The 12,130-nt window shown below is 43.9% G+C and overlaps 1 long non-coding RNA gene across 1 annotated transcript; it reads left to right on the forward strand.

The window, feature by feature from the left end:
- Positions 1–3,701: 3,701 nt before the first annotated feature.
- Positions 3,702–10,511, forward strand: LOC105603649 (uncharacterized). Its single transcript, XR_001022896.5, has 2 exons — positions 3,702–3,860; positions 10,106–10,511. It is a non-coding gene; the product is annotated as an uncharacterized LOC105603649 (long non-coding RNA).
- Positions 10,512–12,130: the final 1,619 nt, after the last annotated feature.

Here is a 12,130-nt window from a genome sequence, read left to right on the forward strand (position 1 = left end):
TTATTTGGCATGCCAGTTCTTAGCTATGGCCCACTGGGTCTTTGATCTTTGTTGCAGCACATGGGATCTTTAAGCTATGGCATGTGAACACTTAGTTGCACCATGTAGGATCTGTCTCCCTGACTAGGGATCAGGCCAGGGTCCCTTGCATTGGAAGCATGGAGTCTTAGCCACTGAACCCTCAAGGAAGTCCCATGCCTCTAGTTTTTAGCTGGACACAAGGTCATCCAACATCACTTGCAGCTAGGTACACTGTGTACTGAAGTTCTGCGTGGTGGTACATTAAATAGAAATAGGGTCTGCACTTCCCAGGAAGTTTTCTTGAAAAGTGGGGCTCTTGCTCCTCCCTTTTTCCTCTTCTAGTGACTGGAATGCAGATACGATGGCTAGAACTGGAGCTGTCATCTTGGATTGGGAGGTGATGTTAGAAATGGGAACCACATCCAGCAGAGTCATAGAATAAAAAGAGCCAGGCCACCCTTTAACCTCCACACATCCACTGAAAGTTTGTCCAGCTGGCATCTTTGCCTCAACATGTTGCCTCATGATGCTGTGACCATAGGAAGAGTGTTACCTGGTGGTTAAGAATGCCAGCTTTCCAAGTCAGGTGATTTGGGTTGAAATCCTGGCTTTATAGCTGTGTGACCTTGGGCCAAAATGGCAACCCACTCCAGGATTCTTGCCTGGAGAATCCCATGGACAGAGGAGGCTGGTGGGCTATAGTCCATAGGGTTGCAAAAAGTCAAACACGACTGAAGTAGTTTAGCACAGCACATGATCATGTCGTGCCAGGTGACAGATTCTTCCCATTTTGCATACTGGTACATTTAAGTCAGAAATTTAGATAGGGCATATCAGGACAGTTGGTCTCTGCTATCTGGTGTCTGGGGCCTTAGCTGGAAACTCATAGGCTGAGGGGGGTAGCTCTGCAGCTGGGGGCTGACATCATCTGAAAGTTCCTTCACTCCCACTTCTAGCTGTTGAGGCTGGCTGGCAGCTGAAACCTCAGCTGAGACTATCAGCCAGAGAACTGCACACAGCTTCTTCAAATGGCTTGGGCTTCTTCTCCATGGTGGTTATACTCCGACAGCAAATGTCCCGAGAAAGACAAGTGAAAACCGAATCACTTTGCTGAAAAAGTGAAAGTCGTTCAGTCATGTCTGACTCTTTGCAAGCACATGCCATGTAATTCTCCAGGCCAGAATGCTGGATTGGGTAGCCTTTCTCTTCTCCAGGCAGTCTTCCTAACCCAGGGATCAAACCCAGGTTTCCCGCAGTGCAGGCAGATTCTTTACCAGCTGAGCCACAAGGGAAGCCCACTTTGCTGACCTAGTCCCCGAAGTCACACAGCATCGCTTCTGTCACATTCTGCTCATTGAGACAGTCACACAGCCCTTCACCCTCACCCCCCAGGTTCTAGGGGAGCGGGGCTGGATGCCAACTCTGATGGGGCAGTGACAAGGTTCTGGTAGAGCATGTGTCCTTGGAACTATTATTGGAGCTAATTTTGGAAAAGAGAGTGCCATACTGTCTTAAGCTTCCTGTTCTTCATCTGCAAATGAGGATAACCATATCTACCACATAAGGTAGCAGAGACACTGAAAATATGTAATCAGGAGTATAGCCTGGACACTTACCAATCACAACAGTCACCAGCATGAGACCTTTAGTCTAGAGGACAGTCCTGGATGTCCCCAGAGAAAAGGAAGGCTGGAGAGAATGTTGTGAACATGGGAGGAGGGCTGTCACTCAGTGGTCGCAGGGCAGTGCATACTTCACCAACCAGTAAAGAAGTATTTCAGGACTTCCCTGGTGGCTCAGATGGTAAAGCATCTGTCTACAATGTGAGAGACCTGGGTTTGATCCCTGGGTTGGGAAGCTTCCCTGGAGAAAGAAACGGCAACCCACTCCAGTACTCTTGCCTTGAAAATCTCATGGACAGAGGAGCTTGGTGCAGGCTACTGTCCATGGGGTCACAAAGAGTCGGGCATGACTGAGCAACTTCACTTTCTTAAAGAAGTATTTCAGTAGCTTAAAAATCTACTGAAGGCTGAATGTCAGCTCTGCTTGTAAGGTTGTTTCGAGGATTAAATAAGACACTGCATATAAAGTGCTTCAGTTCAGTTCAGTTCAGTTCAGTCGCTCAGTCGTGTATGACTCTTTGCGACCCCATGAATCACAGCACGCCAGGCCTCCCTGTCCATCACCAACTCCCGGAGTTCACTCAGACTCATGTCCATCGAGTCAGTGATGCCATCCAGCCATCTCATCCTCGGTCGTCCCCTTCTCCTCCTGCCCCCAATCCCTCCCAGCATCAGAGTCTTTTCCAATGAGTCAACTCTTTGCATGAGGTGGCCAAAGTACTGGAGTTTCAGCTTTAGCATCATTCCTTCTAAAGAAATCCCAGGGCTGATCTCCTTCAGAATGGACTGGTTGGATCTCCTTGCAGTCCAAGGGACTCTCAAGAGTCTTCTCCAACACCACAGTTCAAAGGCATCAATTCTTCGGCACTCAGCCTTCTTCACAGTCCAACTCTCACATCCATACATGACCACTGGAAAAACCATAGCCTTGACTAGACGGACCTTAGTCGGCAAAGTAATGTCTCTGCTTTTGAATATGCTATCTAGGTTAGTCATAACTTTTCTTCCAAGGAGTAAGCATCTTTTAATTTCATGGCTGCAGTCACCATCTGCAGTGATTTTGGAGCCCCCCAAAATAAAGTCTGACACTGTTTCCACTGTTTCCCCATCTATTTTCCATGAAGTGATGGGACCGGATGCCATGATCTTAGTTTTCTGAATGTTGAGCTTTAAGCCAACTTTTTCACTCTCCTGGCACATGGTAAATAAACAGAATAGACAGCAGCCATTATTGTTATATCTGGTTTTGGTACTTTTCCATTCTAACATGCAATGTGAAGATTAAAAGCTTAAAAACATGAGACCCCTCTGTATTGTTTCTCTTTCCTTTAACATGAGGACTCACTGTCTTTACCTCCCCATGAGCTTATAGGCCCTGTGAACATCCAAGGTCTTTGACAAAACAAATGGATGACCTTTTAATGGATAGATTTTTTTTTAAGAAATAAGGAGCCTGTTTTTTTTTTTTTTTTCCTTCTTACTGGAAACCATGAGTCAATGATAGCATTGCTCTGTATAAGTCTCTTCAACAGCTGTACAAAGCTTGAGATTTTCCTCCGTGTTTTGGTTATGCCTTGTCTGCGAATTGACCTGGTGACGGAATAGAAACAAAAGAGTATTGCCCGGCTGTAATTTCAGAAGGGATTTCTGTGGCTTCATAGAGAAGTGTGCTTTGCACCATGGAACCTCATATCCTAAATTTAGAATAGGCTGAGAGAGACAGAGTTCAGAGCTGTAGTTCCTCATAGCATAGGAACCTTCTTTAATAATGAAATTAGGCTCCCAGAACCTGACTCACTAGCACATTTCCTGGACATGAAAGAGCTCTCCGGAGCTGGGCTGGCAGATATCTGAATTCTCTGGAAAAAGGCTGATTGATGGTGAAGGATTTTCCACAATGCTGGGGAGCCACATTTTCTTCCACATCAGCTGAGAAGGTTCAAATGAAAGCTGATAAATGCTGACAGGAAGGAAAGCTAACTTTAGCTTTGCACAGCTACACAACAGTCTAGGCCAGAACACCCAGATATCTCCTTTGTTCTGTCTCTGAGCCACTCCATAGTTCTCTGGGCTGCTATTCAGTGTGTTTCTGCTGCGGGAGTAGGCTCCACACTGTTCCTGCCGGAGTCTGGTCAGACCTGCAGCCATGATCTTCTCCACCCTGAGGCAGTCTCTGGGATGCCATGAATGCTGGGATTTCACCCTGTGTGGACTGAGGTGTGTGTGCGTGTGTGCTCAGTTGCTCAGTTGTATCCGAAACTTTGTGAGCCCTGTAGCCTGCCAGGCTCCACTGTCTATGGGATTCTCCGTCCGTGGGATTCTCCAGGCAGGTATACTGGAGTGGGTTGCCATTTCCTACTCCAGGGGATCTTCCCAATTCGGGATTGAGCCTGCGTTTCTTGAGTCTCCTGCACTGGCAGGTGGATTCTTCACCATCTGAGCAGCTGGGAAGCCTGTGTGGACTGAGGTGGGAGACAGTAACTCCCCCATAGCTCCTGAATTAGTACAGGAAGGGTGCTGTACGACACTAAACTCCCCTGGGCAAAATTGAGGGAGGGACTGCTGAAAGGCGGTGTGTACGTGGCACCCGGAAATTTGCTTCCTCACCTGTCTTCACTGGTTTGCGGTGTGGCACTCCACCGTCTTCTCGGGCTTCTAGGTGAGCTCCTGGGCCATCAGGGTTCTCCTGGAGTGGCTGGGTCTGCCTCTGCCCATTCCTTCTCCGTTTTTCTGTTTGTAGCCCAAACACGGAACCCTTCTTCCTCTCCCAGGTGTTATTTATTTGCTTTCACAGGCAAATAACTGGCCTCTTGGCAATGCGCACTGGGGCCACCATATATGAGATGGGAACACGTATCTCCTAGTTGTTTTACTGTGACCTGGAGACCTTCACTTAACCCTGTTAATCAGAGGAAGACGAATTTTAATTGGGTTCTAATCCAGTCATCCACTATGAAAGCAAATTTCATTAACCTCTTGGTTAATGAAAGGCCTTAACAAAGCTACACGTACTTCACCCAGCTGATCTTTACTGATAGCAGATTCATTCTCTTTTATTTATTTATTTTTTATTCACCAAACACTTACAGAGTACCTATTGCATACAGGGCACTGAGTTGTGGGGAGGCAAGGACAGTAAATAGTTCCAAGCACGAGGCATCCCACTTTGGTGAGAGACAAATGGAGAGATGAGGTGGGGGCAGAGTGGGGTCACTCACTCAGCCTGGGCTCACTGGAGTCTGCTTCCCAAACTCAGCGCCCCCCTGGCAACATGATCAGAAACTTAAGACCGTTGGAAAGCTTTTTTGGTGGGTAGGATAAAGCGTTCAGGAAATAGCTGCTCGTGTGTTTTCTCAGCTCCTGAGAACCACGGAGAGAGAGGGGATCTTGAAGACACACAGAACAAACCTGAAAAGCTCTCAAATGTCTCCACTGAGCTCCGCCAGGTGGGCAGCAAGGAAAACTTTGGAAGGGTTTCTGTTTAGTCCGGTCATTATGGAAACTCAATAGTCTACATTTTGAAGAAACTTTTTATTTCGAAGATCAAAGCCAGTGTTTCTCAAGTGTTTTTAGAGTAGGATTTCTACATCATGTTCCAGTAACCCTATATATTTAAAAAATGATTTCCACCTGAAACTTGTTTCACAAGATAATACTTAAACTGTGTGGAATGCACTCTATTTTCTCTCTTTTTCTTTTCCCTTCTCCTCCCTTCCTCCTCTCTCCTTTCCTTCCTTCCTCTCTTCCTTCTTTTTCTCTTTCCCTCCTCTCCCCATCTCCCTCTTCTGCTGGTAACTACCCACTTAAATAATTTAACAGATAACTAACGAGTTTTTAATGCTCAGCTCTAGAACCCTGAGGGCTTCCCTGATAGCTCAGTTGGTAAAGACCATATCTTTGGCTCTGCCCATCATGTCTGCAAGAAAGGCACTTAGAGGTCAAAGTGGGAGCCCTGGCTGGGACAGGAAGGCTCACCAGAGCAACATTTTGCTGTGCACAATTGAGTGAGTTTATTTTTCTTCCTGTGACTTTTGAAGCTTTCAAGATTGGCTACAGCAGCTCTTGCTGCACCATAGAACAACTTTTTTTCTATAATCCTCAGAGCTTTCTGAACCTAATAAATCTAAACACTTGGAAATGACTTCAAATTGTTAATTGGAGTCATTTTAGAAACATCATCAATTAGTTCATGCTCATAAAGAATACTCAGCTCACATTTAATAGTGTTATTTCTTGGATCTGAGTAGTTGTTAGAAAAACCCTATTCAGTGTGGTTCAGTGGTTGGGGTTCCTGCTGGAAGTCAGACATGTCACTAAATAGATGGTGCCCCAGTTTGTTCATCCATTAAATGGAGGTAATAGGGGAGCTCCCTGATGGTGAAGTGGTTACGACTGCACCTTCCAGTGCAGGGGGTTCAGGTTAGGGAGCTAAGATTACATATACCTTTCAGCCAAAACCCAAAACATAAAACAGAGACAATATTATAACAAATTCAATAAAGACTTAAAAAATGGTCCACATAAAAAAATCTTTAAAAATAAATGGGGTCAATAAGTCCTGCTTTCGTAGGAGTGTTGTGAGAATTAAAGGGTAGCAGGCTGTCATGCTCTTCACAGAATTCCCGGCTTAGGGCAGGTGCACAGTGGTAGCTGAGGTTCGGTAGTGCTGCCCCCCAGCAAGCCGACTCCAAACTCATCGCCGTATCCACCTTGCTCAAGTCAGCAGTCCCTGCCCATAGCTCTAGGAGATGGTTTTGCTGAGATATATACTAGGCATATTGAGATTTCTTTGTTTAGACCCTGCTTGATTCCCCCTAGATGACCTGCCTCACTTGTTGGAAGATAGGAGAGCACTTGACTACAACAAGGAAGTGAAACTCTCCACTGCTTTTCAGAAGGATGCATAAGTGAGGCTGTCCCTATGCATGCATACTCAGTTGCTCAGTCAGTCCGACTCTTTGGGACCCTTTATTGACCATAGCCCACCAGGCTCCTCTGTCCGTGGGATTTTCTAGGCAAGAATACAGGAGTGGGTTGCAATGACCTTCTCCAGGGGATCTTCCCAACCTAGGGATTGAACATGGGTCTGTTAAACATCTCTTGCATTGCCAGGTGGGTTCTTTACCACTAGTGCCACCTGGCACGTCCCCAGACTTCCCATAACTATCTATTTTTGTGGGGATGTCCTCCATGCAGAAGACTCACCCTTAAGGGAGAGACACAGACAAGACTCCCAAATGTGACTGAGTTTGGATTAAAGAGTGACAACCATGATCTGTGATTTGGGAAAGGGGAGAATGGGGACAGAGAGGGAATCCCATGGACAACTGAAACCTGGAAAGCATTTACTATAAAACATGTATTTTGCACCTACTGTTCACACTACCCTGTACCAAAACACACAGACCACCAAGAGCTTGCTAACTAATTGAGAGTTAAAATACATTTGTAGATTCACTTTCAAAACTGACGAGAACTCATGGGCCACTGAAGAATGAGGCTCCATGCCTATTATTTTTATCACAATGCGTATGTAATGCATTCTGGACATTTTCCAGATAGGCCCCATGGAGGAGGCTGGACTGAAGCTGAGTCCTCCTAGGGATAAACTCCAGATGAGTGAATAGGATGAGGGGAAGACCATAAAGTCGAAGAGAGTGATTTGGGGAGAAACTGAGTGTCCCAGTGGGAGTAGAATGGAGCACAGGGGTGTGCACATGTAAGAAAAAAGATTGAACAGTTAGACAGGAGCCAGATTGTACTTGCTACCCAAGGTGCCTTTTACCCAGCTGTTTCATGTTCAGCCTTTCACCAGATTGCTAACAAGTAATGGAAGGACCAGGGCTAGATTAAGGTCAATCTATGCAGCCATGAAATTAAAAGACGCTTACTCCTTGGAAGGAAAGTTATGACCAACCTAGATAGTATATTCAAAAGCAGAGACATTACTTTGCCGACTAAGGTCCATCTAGTCAAGGCCATGGTTTTTCCTGTGGTCATGTATGGATGTGAGAGTTGGACTGTGAAGAAGGCTGAGCGCCGAAGAATTGATGCTTTTGAATTGTGGTGTTGGAGAAGACTCTTGAGAGTCCCTTGGACTGCAAGGAGATCCAACCAGTCCATTCTGAAGGAGATCAGCCCTGGGATTTCTTTAGAAGGAATGATGCTAAAGCTGAAACTCCAGTACTTTGGCCACCTCATGCGAAGAGTTGACTCATTGGAAAAGACTCTGATGCTGGGAGGGATTGGGGGCAGGAGGAGAAGGGGATGACCAAGGATGAGATGGCTGGATGGCATCACTGACTCGATGGACTTGAGTCTGAGCGAACTCCGGGAGATGGTGATGGACAGGGAGGCCTGGTGCGCTGCGATTCATGGGGTCGCAAAGAGTCAGACACGACTGAGTGACTGAACTGAGCTGATGACCTAAACACAGACCCACAATGATGCCTCCTTGGGTGGTCCATCACTTGAAATAAAGGATCTGTTACATAAATCAGCTGAGGAGTTAAATGCTAGTCAGACCTAGCTCTTCTGTTTATGCTGGACGGAATGAAGCTCTCCCACTGTGAGATGGAAACAAATGACCTATCTGATGACACCTTCAAATCAGACTTAAAATTTAGTCACTTGGTGAGTCAAAGAAAATTATTTTTTAATGATTTTGATTGAAATTGAGCATAAGTGGATAATGACAATTACAAAAAATTCAACTCGGATCTAGAGGGGCAGTGAAGAGTTAAAGGCATGAGCTAGAGGTGCCCTCTCCTTCGGGCAATGAAGGACATGCTAATTTTTGCTTCATATTTAATGCAGGACTAAAGAGAACAAGAAAAAGAAGAAAGGGCATGGGTACTTCCCCAGGCTTATGTAAGGTTAACTGGGAGGGGATGGCTGTGAGCATATTGAGGCATTTTTGTCCCCAGGTGTGACCCAGGATCTGTCACATAGAATTCACATGAACAAACATTTATTGACTGTCTACTATGTGCCGGTGTTTCAAACTAGCAGTAAAAAAATGACCAAGACTGGGTCCTTCCTTGAAGGTATTCATAGCCTGGTGAGGGAGGCATGCAGTGAGTAGGTGAAATATACTGTGATCACAAATAAGATAGCCCCGTCACTGACTCAATGGACATGAACTTAAGTAAACTCTGGGAGATAGTGAAGGACAGGGAAGTCAGTCCAAGGGGTCACAAAGAGCCAGACATAACTTAGCAACTGAACAACAACAAGGAAATGGTGTGTAGGCTGCCTTTGGAGGAGAGGAGAAAGCAAAGGGTTTTTGCTAAGAGGAAAATAAAAGGCATTTTAGGCAAATCTGACTCATTGAAGGAGATCAATGCATACTTGTTGAATGAATGGAGTGATTAAAGAGCATGTGGCCAGGCATAGCACAATGCACTAGCATAGGGTAATACACACACAATCCAGAGGGAGACAGTGCGTCATTTGCAGTAAGTTTCATACACAAGGAAACACTAAGAAAGCCAGGCCTGACCTAAGATGTGTACTGCTGCAGAAGTTGTTGCAAATGGTTTCCCTGTACAGCATCCTGGTAGAGAACTAGTTAGTTAGGTATTTCGGTTGGCCCATCAATAGAAAGACATCAAAGGAGCTATGAAAGCACAGGTGTTCATAATTCTAGTGAAAGGATTGGCTGGATACCAATACAAACTCCAGATTTTATATGTTTATATCTATATTTTATACACATATTATGTATATATTTTATATGTGTATGTATGGATATGTTTTGTATGTGTATGTATATATATTTGTATATGTATAAATATGTATGTATATGTAATGAGGCTTCCCAGATGGTGCAGTGGTAAAGAATCCGCCTGCCAATGCAGGAGACTTGAGTTTGATTCCTGGGTCAGAAAGATCCCCTGGAATAAGAAATGGCAACCCACTCCAGTATTCTTGCCTGGAAAACTCCATGGACAGAGGAGCCTGGAGGGCTACAGCCCATGGGGTTGCAGAGAGTCAGACATGACTGACCAACTGAGCATGCACAGAACGCATGTATATATAATATGTATATATCTTATGTACAAATACATTTTTAGGAGCAATATATGGAGCAATATAGAATCACATTATTTTGCCCCATCCTTCCCAAGGGGGATTGTTTCAGAGTTGAGAGGTCAGCCAGATGTACAGGGATGGAGCGTTGCTAGTTTTCCTGGGAAAGGACTGGCATGAACGTGGCCAGGCTCATAAGAATGCGTGCACATTGCTGTTTTCGCAAGGCCTTCAGGGGCTTTTCTAAGAGTCTTTCCCCTGATCTCATGACCATGTTTACCGTGTGCTTAGTTGGAACCTTCTCCCCACTGCTAATAATATGCCTTGTGTTATGTAATAATGTAATAATATAGCCCCTCTCAGAGCACTAGTATTCATATTATCGCATCTGAAACTGACAGAAGCCCTTGTTCTGTGCTTTCTTTTTACAGATGCAGCCCAGATCTCTGCACTTTAAAAGGCCTCTGCATTGAACAAGCCTGTGTGACTTGGCCAGGAAGCCACAGGGAGATGCAGATGCCAATACACATGGAAATGGGGCTCCTTTTTTTTCCCTAAAGAAAACAGGCTTCATTTTTCCTTAGTGCCACTGAAACGAAATGCTTGAGCCTGTTTTTATATGCAGAAATATCCCCAGTTCAAAAAGAAATAAAGTTAATTCAAGAAGCAAATGTCCACCTACAGGTATCTGAAACAAACATGACCAGGTAACCCAGATTTCAAAGGAAAAATCCCAATTGCTAATGCTTAGTAATTGTATAGCTGATTTTATATAAATATAAATTGCTAAATTTCTTTGAATTTTGCCTAAATAAAGATGTGTTGTACGCCACTAAATGTGAGACACAAATCATATAATGATTTATTATCAGATTTTATGTCCTAATTTTTGTTTTTGAAAAATAGAGTCACCATTCTTAAAGGAAAACAGTATCAGCCTTCAAATTAGTGTCCTAAAGTAGACTGACCCCAAACTGACTTCATCAGGAACCAGACTGGTATAAGGCAGGGCTATATCTTCAGACCACAGCAAAACTCAGTGATGGACACTGGGGTACAACCATCAAAGCAGTGTGAGGCTAAACCACATAGGGACTGGTCCAGAGCTCCTTACCCTGCCTGTGCCTTCCAAGAAGGATTACTTCCAGATACGAGACATAAGCCAGACTTACAGGTATAAAGAGATAGAACCCAAGGCTATCAGAACAAAAGGGATGAGGGGTTAAACAGATCACTGTGGTAAGGCCATTTGTCCATTATGCTAAAGAATATCAGACATTTAAAAAATTTTTTAGAATTTTAAATTTGTTCCTAAATTTTTAAACAAGTTCTTAAACTTGTTACAATTATGTGTGAGATAAAAATAAGTTGGCTCTCATAAGAAAGAATGCCATTTGACTATTTGTAGCAACATGGATGAACTTGGAGTGGAATAAGTCAAAGACAAATGCTGTATGGTATCACTTATATGTGGAATCTAGACAATAAAGCAAAGTAGTGAATATAACAACAACAACAACAAAAAATGAAGCAGACTCACAGATAGAGAGAACAAACTAGCGGTTACCAGTGGGGAAGGGCAATACGGGGTGGAGGAGTGGGAGGTACAAACTGTTGGGTAGTCTCAAGAATGGATTATATATGTGGAATATTGCCAATATTTTATAATAACTGTAAATGGAAAATAACCTGCAAAAACTGTATTAAAATGTTTATTTTTTCTAATTTTTATTTTTACTTTATGTTACTTTACAATACTGTATTGGTTTTGCCGTACATGAATCCACCACAGGTGTACATGAATTCCAAAACACGAACCCCCCTCCCACCTCCCTGCCCATAACATCTCTCTGGGTCATCCCCATGCACCAGCCCCAAGCATCCTGTATCCTGCATCAGACATAGACTGGCGATTTGTTTCTTACATGATAGTATACATGTTTCAGTGCCATTCTCCCAAATCATCCCACCCTCTCCCTCTCCTTAAAAATTTAGAAGTTTTCCAAGTGATTACAAAAACAAAGTTGGCTCTGAGTGAAAATATGAGAATCATTACAGTGAGGAAGGTATGTAAACTTCAGGGCAAAGCCATGAAATAGGTGTTTCTTTTGGCTACTCTAACACCTTTCCAATTTCATATTTTCTTTCTGCTCCTGATCAGTAATTTCATGGTAGATAAACTGTTGTTATAATTAACTGCAAATACATATAAAGCACAGATGCATGAAAAGTTGTAGCTTCTTTACATTTATTGGCTAGGCATTTATATATACATATATATATATATATATAAATTTTCAGGCATACAGCATTATGCTTTGACATCTGTATACACTAAAAAGTGATCAACACAATAGGCCATGAGTCTTGTTACTATGGCTGAAGGAGGTCAGCTGACCTCCTTCAGCCATTTCACCCACTCCCAATCCCCTTCCCTTCCAGTAACCATTAATCTG

Source organism: Ovis aries, chromosome 1 (genome assembly GCF_016772045.2).
Source record: "Ovis aries strain OAR_USU_Benz2616 breed Rambouillet chromosome 1, ARS-UI_Ramb_v3.0, whole genome shotgun sequence".
In the NCBI taxonomy this organism is placed as follows: domain Eukaryota; kingdom Metazoa; phylum Chordata; class Mammalia; order Artiodactyla; family Bovidae; genus Ovis; species Ovis aries.